The following is a 10,512-nucleotide window of genomic DNA, read 5'->3' as shown; positions in this document are numbered from 1 at the left end:
ATGTTAAACTGTAATTGTAGTTCGAAAACACTATTGTTTTAGAAAGTAAAGTTTGTTGTTTTGTTTTTTATTTTCTCATTCCAATGAACTATCAGTTCTCTTCAAGGAAACAGTGAGAAGAAAACAAAGCTGATGTCTGGCAAATGTGTGAGACTGAAATATCTATTAGGCCAAAAAAGATGGTGAGAAAGATGACTCCAGATGAGACAGTCATTGGCACTAAGCAGTTTCAGCTGTGTCCTAGATTCCAAAAGCAGAGTCAATAGTGGGAACAGCCTTTCTTCAGAAGACCACGGAAGGTTCTCACACAAGCCTCAAAATGCATGTCTGTTTCCCAATCTTTAGGCAAAAGCTGCATTCAACATATTCTGAGTAAAATAGGCCAATGACCATTTAAAGACATTATATGTGAATCACTCAATTTTCCAGCATACCTGAGAATAAGCCTAGAACTACGTGTTTGCAAGAAATGTTTGTGAAATGTTAACTTGGTCACCCCTAAGTTTTAATGTCATTTTTCTTTCTGTTGAATGTTTTAATGTTTAATGTCTAATTTCTAACTGTTTAATTTTTTTAAGAAGAATCAGATTTTTTTCATGATGTGAAAATTAAGAATTTGCCTACATGGTTCAAAATATTCATAAGAGACTTGATTATTCACATTCATACTCACAGAGAAAATTTGCTGAATTAAAAAAAATGCTCCTTTACCGATGCAAGCCACTCTCAGGGACACTGAAGTGCTTGTCTATTCCACTGTGGGCTTCGGCGTTCATGAATGGTGAACAGTTTGGCCACTTCGTTGAGATCTTCAAGTTGTTCACCGTCCTCAATGGTCTTCCTTGCTATTGGCACTGAGTTAAAGATGTTCCACATAGCATGATCCCCACGTCCACTCTGTTCCTGGGATCAGAAGAGCCACCTTTGCCATAGCCCTATTCCTGGAGTGCAGCCTTGGAACTGCAGGGGTGCTGGGAGAAAGAGGAATTTCTGAGGCCTCGGACACGGTTTCACTCTCTGATCGGATAACACTTCCTGATTGCTCTGTGGCAGATTTTGGGTTGTCTTGTGCAGCTGCTTTAGCAAAAACACCAACTGTGGGCTGATAGTTTCATAGCCAGAATCAGGGTTCAAATCATTCCAGAACACTGACTGGTGCCAGTACAGCTTAGCAACTCCAGTTATGTTTTCTCCAGCTAATCTTTCACTCACAAAACCATGATCATGGTGCTCTAACCACCTCCTCCCCAAATGGGTATCTTAGAGCATGCAGCATCTCCTGACACCCAGATGTCTGAGTTTTTTTGTATAGCTCTGCATTCACCCAGAAGCCACCAAAATCTGGGTCTATTTCCAGCCCACCAGTTCTTGGCCAACTCAACACTGGGCTTCAGGCTCAGGGCTGCTGCTACGTCATCAGTTTCTACCTTCCTGCCGTCTTTCAACACGACGAGTAGCTTGCCACTGCTGACTCCAGCAGACTGCGCAATGGCAATGGGCATCATCTTAACCCCATCTCGTCTGACTTTCTGTGGCTCAGTTGAGGAGGGATTTGCAAAGACCTTTCCCATATTTCCTTTCTGAGAAAACAGCTGAATCACTTCTGTCCCCAAGGCTCCAACCCTTTCTGCCAAGAGCACAGGCCAGTCAGTTCACCACCAAACAAGCCCCCACCAATAATCATAATTGACTTGACTTTCTGTGAAATCTCCAAAGTTCTAGAGTCTCGAGTCTCTCTGGAAAGTGTTGCTCTATTCTTCACATCTGATCTAGCTTCATCAATGTCAGACAGACTTCTTGGAGGACCTCTTGTTGCAATCAAGCAGTTTTCACAGGTTATTTGAGAGCCATCATTAAGTTTCACCGTGTTACCTCGCACTTTCAGCTATACCACCTTCTTCCTGCTGACATGACCACACCAACCATTCTCAGTGTGAGGCAAGTCCTAAGCAGAGACACAGAAAGAGGTGCCTGTAAATCCATGCTTCTCGCTTTTTCCATTCCACTATCTGAATCAGAGTCTGTGTGACATTTGGGTCATCTGAAAACCAAAGTTCATTTGGAATTTTTGTTTGTTTTTCACTTTTATTTTCGGTTCGAGGGTACACATGCAGGTTTGTTACACAGGTAAATTTTACATCATGGGGGTTTGCTGTACAGATTATTTCATCACTCAAGTAATAAGCATAGTACCTGATAAGTGGTTTTTGATCCTCACCCTCCTCCCACCCTCCACCTTCAAGTAGGCCCCAGTGTGCGCCGCTCTCTTCTATGTGTCCATATGTACTCAGTGTTTAGCTCCCACCTTTAAGTGAGAACATGTGGTATTTGGTTCTCTGATCCTATGTTAGTTCACTTATGATAGTGGCCTCTAGCTCCATCCATGTTGCTGCAAAGGACGTAATTTTATTCTTTTTACGGCTATGTAGTACTCCATGGTGTACGGATATGTACCACATTTTTTTATCCAGTCTACCACTGATGGGCATTTGGGGTGATTCCATATCTTTGCTATTGTGGATAGTGCTGTAATGAACATATACATGCAAGTGTCTTTATGTTAGAATGGTTTATATTTCTTTGGGTATCTATTCAGTAATAGGATTGCTGGGTTGAACGTTAATTCTGTTTTAAGTTCTTTCGGAAATCACCAAACTGCTTTCCACACTGGCTGAACTAATTTACCCTCCCACCAACAGTGTATAACCAGTCCCTTTCTCTACAACCTCACCAGCATCTGTTATTTTTTGGCTTTTTAATCACAGTCATTCTGACTGGTGTGAGATGGTATGTCATTGTGGCTTTGATTTGTACTTCTCTAATAATTAATGATGTTGAGCATTTTTTCGTATGCTTATTGGGCCGTGTGTTATGTCTTCTTTTCAAACATGTCTATTCATGTCCTTTGCCCATTTTTTTTTAATGGGGTTGCTTTTTGCTTGTGAATTTGTTTAATGTCCTTATAGATTCTGGATATTAGACCTGTGTTAGATGCATAGTTTGCAAATATTTTCTCTCTTTCAGTAGGCTGTTTACTCTGTTGATAGTTTCGTTTGCCATGCTGGGATTACAGGTGTGAGCCACTGCGCCTGGCCTGGAAACTAATTACATTTTCATTGTAAAAAAAATGAGTCACAGGTAATCAACTATATTTTGCCAAGTTAAAAATGTATTTATGGAGAGCACAAGATAAACAGCATAAGTTAGCACACTACTCTAATCCCTTTTTCAAAAGTCAACTACAGGACAGGCATGGTGGCTCATGCCTGTAATCCCAGCATTTTGGAAGGCTGAGGCAGGTGGGTTGTTTGATTCTGGGAGTTTGAGACCAGCCTGGGCAACATAGTGAAATCCCATTTTTATAAAAAAATTAGTCAGGTGTGGTTGCATGCACCTGTGGTCCCAGCTACTTGAGAGGCTGAGGTGGGAGGATCAGTTGGGCCTGGCAGGTGGAGGCTGCAGTGAGCCGAAATTGCACCACTGCACTCCAGCCTGGGCAACAACAGCAAGACCCTGTCTCAAAAAGAGTAAAAATAAAAAAATAAAAACTTAGGACTTCTAATTTAAACCAACTTAGGACTTCTAATTTAAACCAACTTAGGACTTCTCTGCAAATAAGACAGCAGAGGTTTTCCTACCATGGTTAACTTTCTCTTAGTATTTATTGGATAAAATCAGACAAGTAAACACAAGCATAAGTATCTGGATGGACTACTAGGATTTTAGACATAAAAATGGAGTGTCTCACATTGCCAAAATAATTTGAAATTCATTGTAAACTGCATTCCTGTTCTAAAACATCATGTTTACAAATATGAATCAACAGAATGACTCTTTTTTTACTGGCTAAAACCAACAGAAGAGCAACTTGGTTCCATTTTGAGGACGATACCATAGGGGTTAGTAGATTTGAGTGGAAATTCTACCTCTCAGAATCACCTCAAACCACGTGTATCTTCTTTAACAATGTACTTCTTTCCTTTAAGCTTGGCTTTCCCACCAGTAGGAAGACAACAGTAATAACTACCTCACCGCAAAGCAAGTCAACTAATCTATATAAGCCATAGTTTCTCCTGCTTTAAAAATGGACCATTAATACTGACCTCTGAGACTCATCATTCAAACTTAACGAAAAACCTGCTAAAACACATGAAATGTCAAGAACTACATAAATATCATAGTTAAGTTGCTTCATACCATTTGTGGAACATGGTGGCATATAAATTAAGTAATTAAATATATGTAAGTATTAACAACAATTAGTCTGTAGAATTATCTAGTCAATTCTCATACCAGAGTCTCAGGCTCTTACACTGATTGGAAAACCACATTTGGACATGGTTTGATATACAGTATCCTTGCCTCTAAATCACTGAGTGAGCTTGTTGTGGAGACAAATGTCCAACAGACAAAAACAGACAAACTCATTTCACTTCATGACTGCACAATCTGAACACGGGTGGGCAATTGAGGTGGTCCAAACGTGGCTGAACCTTGGCACTATTCTCGCCTCATCGGTTTTCAGCTCAGTTTTTGTAAGAAATAAAGCTTTTTTTTTTTTTTTTGAGACAGAGTTTCGCTCTTGTTACCCAGGCTGGAGTGCAATGGCGCCATCTCGGCTCACCGCAACCTCTGCCTCCTGGGCTCTGGCAATTCTCCTGCCTCAGCCTCCTGAGTAGCTGGGATTACAGGCACATGCCACCATGCCCAGCTAATTTTTTGTATTTTTAGTAGAGACGGGGTTTCACCATGTTGACCAGGATGGTCTCGATCTCTTGACCTCGTGATCCACCCGCCTCGGCCTCCCAAAGTGCTGGGATTACAGGCGTGAGCCACCGCGCCCGGCCAGAAAGCTTCTTTTTTATTGCTTCATCTCAGTTTCTCAAACTCTAGAGTGCAACATTTCTAGAGATTTCTGCACAGCAAGGAAGATCTTTTCCTACACAAAAGCAATGTCTCAAACCTTTGCTGCTGCTGTTCTGACAAATTCCTTCTATCTTTTTCTCCTTCAGAGACCAATGCTAAACTGGAAGGCAGCTTATTTAAACACTTTTTACTCACCTTATTAATACCCAGTGGAAATGATCTGGCACTGCCTCTCAAAGGAAATTCTATTTGTGTTGGGCAACAGCGTGCTCTGCACTTTAAATGCAATGTTTAAGCATTTCCGACTTGATGCTTAAGTAACCACAGATTCACATTTTAAAACTTATGCTAGCATAATGTAAAACAGAAGCACAGTTTCTGAGTTCTAGTCCTGATAATCATCAAATTCTGCAAACTTTAGTTTCCTTATCTACAAATGGATTTTAGCCAATATCTAATATGCGCGCGCGCGCACACACACACACACACACACACACACACTCAGTCCATATCTGTGGGTCCCGTGGGTCCCATGGATTCTGCATTCATGGGTTCAACCAATTGCAGATCAAAAATATTTTTAAAAATTGGGTCTGCATTGGACATGTACAGACTTTGATTTCCTTGTCATTATTCCCTAAACAATACATGATAATAACTATTTACACTGCATTTGCATTGTATGAGCTATTATAAGTAATCTAGAGACGATTTAAAGTATATGTGAAAGGCTGGGCGTGGTGTCTCAACACCTATAATCCCAGTACTTTGGGAGGCCAACGGGGTAGATCACCTGAGGTCAGGAATTCAAGACCATCCTGGCCAACATGGTCAAACCCCATCTCTACCAAAATTACAAAAATTAACTGGGCATGGTAGTGGGCACCTGTAATTCCAGCTACTCAGGAGGCTGAGGCAGGAGAATGGCTTGAACCTGGGAGGCGGAGGTTACAGGGGGCTGAGACCACACCATTGCACTCCAGCCTGGCAACAAAAGCGAAACTCCATCTCCCAAAAAACAAAATAAAGTATATGTGAGGATGTGCATAGGTTATATGCAAATACTAGATCATTTTATATCAAGGACTTGTTTAGCTGCAGATTTCGTTATCTGCAGGACGCCCTAGAACTAATCTTCACAGATACCAAAGGATGACAGTATAATACAAATATGCTTTTGTTTACAAGGGTAAGGTTAAAAGGGATTTGGTTATCTCTAAAATTTCCAAATTGCTTTTCAAATACCACAAATTATTTCCCAAATAGTTATGATAATAATGCATGGGGTGGGGGAAGCCACTTACAAACATCAGAATTCATGTTTTAGGCCGGGCGCGGTGGCTCACGCCTATAATCCCAGCACTTCGGGAGGCCGAGGCGGGTGGATCACGAGGTCAAGAGATTGGGACCATCCTGGTCAACATGGTGAAACCCCATCTCTACTAAAAATACAAAAAATTAGCTGGGCATGGTGGTGCATGACTGTAATCCCAGCTATTCGGGAGGCTGAGGCAGGAGAATTGCCTGAACCCAGGAGGCAGAGGTTGCGGTGAGCCAAGATCGCGCCATTGCACTCCAGCCTGGGCAACAAGAGCGAAACTCCGTTTCAAAAAAAAAAAAACAGAATTCATGTTTTAGCACCAATTGTGGACAGCCTCTGTCCCTGGGCCAGGAAATGCAAAGCTGAATTAGATACCTATCTACCTTCAAGAAGCTCATGGCCCGCCATAAACATGATCTCTTGTATTGCTGTAGATACTGCAAAGGTTCGAAAGAACTGCAAACAAACCATCTATTTCTAGCAAGATGAACCATAATAAAGGACTTAACAACGTCTAGAACTTTCACAATATTTCTGCTTGACCTCTACATTACTGAGCAGCACACATTAATTTTGGGAGGATCTTCCCTTGAGTTATCTGGCACACCCTTTTTTCCACCTTCATGACTCATAAAAGGCATCCTATGGATATATTATAGCACTTCCAAGAAGGAACAACTCATCTGCCCTGTGCCAGAGAGCTGACTATGAAAGGCCTCAGGGCTAGACAAGTGGCTTGGGATCCTCACCTTTTAGCAGGAAAACTGCCAAGGAATCCCTTTTTTCTGTCCACCATTCATTTTGACCCTCTGCTGCTTTATCCTCCTAACCCTACTCATTGCCTGGGGAGTGGGAAAAGAAGAACTGATTTATGTCTCCCCAAAATTCATACATGGAATCCCTAACCCCTGATGCTACTGTATTCCAAGATAGTCTTTCTTGGTCTTTTTTTTCTGAGACAGAGTCTTGCTCGTTGCCCAGGCTGGAGTGCAGTGGCGTGTCTCAGTTCACTGTAACCTTCACTTCCTGGGTTCAAGCAATTCTCCTGCCTCAGCCTCCTGAGTAGCTGGGCTTACAGACATGCACCACCACATCCAAATAATTTTGGTATTTTTAGTAGAGACAGGGTTTCATCATGTTGGACAGGTTGGTCTCAAACTCCTGACCTCAGGTGATCCACCCACCTCGGCCTCCCAAAGGGCTGAGATTACAGGTGTGAGCCACCTCGCCTGGCCCCAAGATAGTCTTTAAAGTGGTAATTGGCCTGGTGGAGTGGCTCACACTTGTAATCCCAGCACTTTGGGAGGCTAAGGCCGGAGGATCACCTGAGGTCAGGAGTTTGAGACCAGCCTGGCCAACATGGTGAAACCCTATCGCTACCAAAAATACAAAAACTAGCCTGGCATGGTGGCCTGTAATCCCAGCTACTCAGGAGGCCGAACAGGAGATTTGCTTGAACCCAGGAGGCGGAGGTTGCAGTAAGCCGAGATTGGACATCTGCACTCCAGCCTGGGTGAAAGCGTGACGCTCCATCTCAATAAATAATAATTTAAAAAAATAAACAAAGTGGTAATTAAGATTAAATGTGGACATAAGGATGGAGCCCTAATCCAGCTCGATCACAAGTGCACACAGAAAAGGGCATGTGAGGAACTGTGATTAGGGAGCCATCTGAAGGCCAAGGACATAGACTCGGGAGAAAAATAAGGTGCTGACACCTTGACCTTGGATTTCCAGCCTCCAGAACTATGAGAAAATAAATGTCTGTTGTTTAAGCCACCCAGTCTGAAATATTTTGTCATGGCAGTTTTACCAAACTAATACAGAGGATTCACCAGGCTTTGGAGTCGACCTGTTCTTCTGACAGATACAAACACTTCCTGTTTTCAGCCAGGCCTGTGCGTTCCATCTGCATGGAAGCCAGTCCCTTCCGTTCCTCTGAGCTGCAGAGCAAGTGGGCAAACTTCGCATTGGTATGCCACATACCTGAGGCAATTAATATTACCCTTTTCCTCTCTGCTAAATCAATTTCTATTTTTATTTCTTATGATTTACAGGTAATGGCACCTCTAATTGCCATCAAAAGTGAAATCCCACCTGTAATCCCAGTTACTTGGGAGGCTGAGGCAGGAGAATGGCTAGAAACCTGGAGGCAGAGGTTGCAGTGAGCCAAGAGTGCATCACCATACTCCAGCAAGACTCTATCTCAAAAAATAATAAGTAACAAAGAATAAAGTTCCATATCACCAAACTGAAGCTGTTATACATCTTAACTTTCAACCAATCAGAAGAGAGAGAAAATAGCCAAATCTCCAAATAGGCGAGTTTTAATGTGCATGACAAGGAAGTCCCCTCTGCTTTAACCTTTACAAGGAAAGTAACTTTGAAACTACCGATTAGCATTTTGTTTTCTGTTTCTGCTTTCTTCAGCTCTTTTTTGTCTATAAAACCAAACTCATCTGCTCAGCTCTTTGAAACACGCATTCTATTTTACAGAATCAAGGGTTGCCTAATTCTGGAATTGCAAATAAAGTCAACTAAGATCTTTAAACTAAACTCACTGTGGTTTTGTCTTTTGCCAGTTCTGGTGACCCTGAAGGGTCTGGTGACACTGCTGATCACCCCCAAAACCCTTTGAGGAATACAGGAGAAGCACCACTGACCCCTTTTCAGGTTTCCTGTCTTCCTCAGGGAGTCCTGAAGGTCATAAGTAAGCTTCTCTCAAGTCAGACTGCTCTTTTTGCATTGAGCTCCTGGTTTTTTTGTCTTTCAAATTGTGCTATGAGAAGGCACTTGGCCTTTGGATTTATGATAGCTGACAAGTCACTGGCAAGAGCTGCATCTTTCTGCTCCCACTTTGGAGATGTCTCGTGAATGGTTAAAAACATAGATAATTACTCATTTTGGTCTTAAGTCAAGCCCCCAAGAATATGGCCAGACCGAAATGTGGGTGTACCTCATGTGCAGCTAGCATATAGCTGAACAAAAATGTAGGCTGCACCCCATTTGCAGCTAGTGTATTGACTGGTGCCAGCTCTCAAGGAATTGTCTAATCTTCCTTTCTTTTGGCTGTCTTTGGGAGTGGCTGTGGATTATAAAAGAGCTACCATTTTAAAGGTAAGTGACAGCAGTTGCAATAAATGGTTGTTATTGCAAGAGGCATGAACTCCTCGAAAATCTCGGGTATTTGGGTTTCTGTTCTCTTCTCTTCTTTTTCTTGAATGCCTCTAAGGGGACTGACTGGGTCAGACAAAACTGGGTAAGTATTGGCTAAATTGGTCAAGGGGATCTCAGAGCCAAAGCTACAACCTGACTGGTAGGTATAGTTTGAGTACTTAAAAGCTGTGGCTGGGTGCAGTGGCTCATGCCTGTAATCTCAGCACTGCGGAAGGCCAAGGCAGTCAAGAGTTCAAGACCAGCCTGGCCAACATAGTGAAACCCCATCTCTACTAAAAATACAAAAATTAGTCTAGTGTAGTAATGCATGGCTGTAAGCCCAGCTACTCGGGAGGCTGAAGCAGAGAATCACTTGAACCCAGCAGGCAGAGGTTGTTGTGAGCCAAGATAATGCCACTACACTCCAGCCTGGACAACTAAGCGACGTTCCATCTCAATAAATAAATAAATAAATAAATAAAGCTATTACAGTGCTCACCACTAAAAAAATGAGACTCCCATGAAAAAATAAGCTGGTAACAGCTTATGGGCTAGCTGACATTAGGTTGCTTACCAGCCTCCAGAATATTACTCAACACAAGCCCACGGTACCTTCCTCGGGCTTTAACACGGACTCTAAGAGAGCTAAGATTTAATCTAAAAAATCCATCCTTAATTTCTAAAGACCTGAATACTCCCTAGGCCTACCTTTTACATGTGTAAATATTAGGTCACTGAAGCTACTTACAAAAATGGTAAAATATGACTACAGATAATTGAGAATTATGATGGGTGGAATATTCCAGATGAACCATACTGTACTTTAAGAAATGCATTTAAAAATGAGAGGCTCTCGTATGGGGCCTATCAAGAGATGTCTATTGATATGTAGACTCTTCCAAAACTGAATTTTAAAATTTTTATACTTTTTTAAAAAGACTCCTTACAAAGGCAAATGGAAAGCTTAAGTGACTAATGGATGAGAAAAACTGAATCTGCTAACATTTTCACGCAGTTATTCTTCCATCCCTAAGGCAAAAAGAAAGTGAGATAGAGTATTTATAAAGGCAGGGTGGATCTGCTGCTTGTTCAGAGCTACCCATCCTGAGTTCATGTGTAGAAAATGCTTTTTTTTGGCCCCATCTGTTAATGGACTCCACCCTAAACTC

At 42.0% G+C, this 10,512-nt stretch overlaps 1 pseudogene; it reads right to left on the bottom strand.

Annotated features, from left to right (window-relative positions):
* Window positions 1-637: 637 nt before the first annotated feature.
* On the bottom strand, window positions 638-8,171 carry LOC100400175 (apoptosis-inducing factor 1, mitochondrial pseudogene; annotated as a pseudogene).
* Window positions 8,172-10,512: the final 2,341 nt, after the last annotated feature.

The sequence above is a fragment of the Callithrix jacchus genome, chromosome 7 (assembly GCF_049354715.1).
Source record: "Callithrix jacchus isolate 240 chromosome 7, calJac240_pri, whole genome shotgun sequence".
In the NCBI taxonomy this organism is placed as follows: domain Eukaryota; kingdom Metazoa; phylum Chordata; class Mammalia; order Primates; family Cebidae; genus Callithrix; species Callithrix jacchus.
This window is presented reverse-complemented; position numbering and strand designations above follow the sequence as displayed.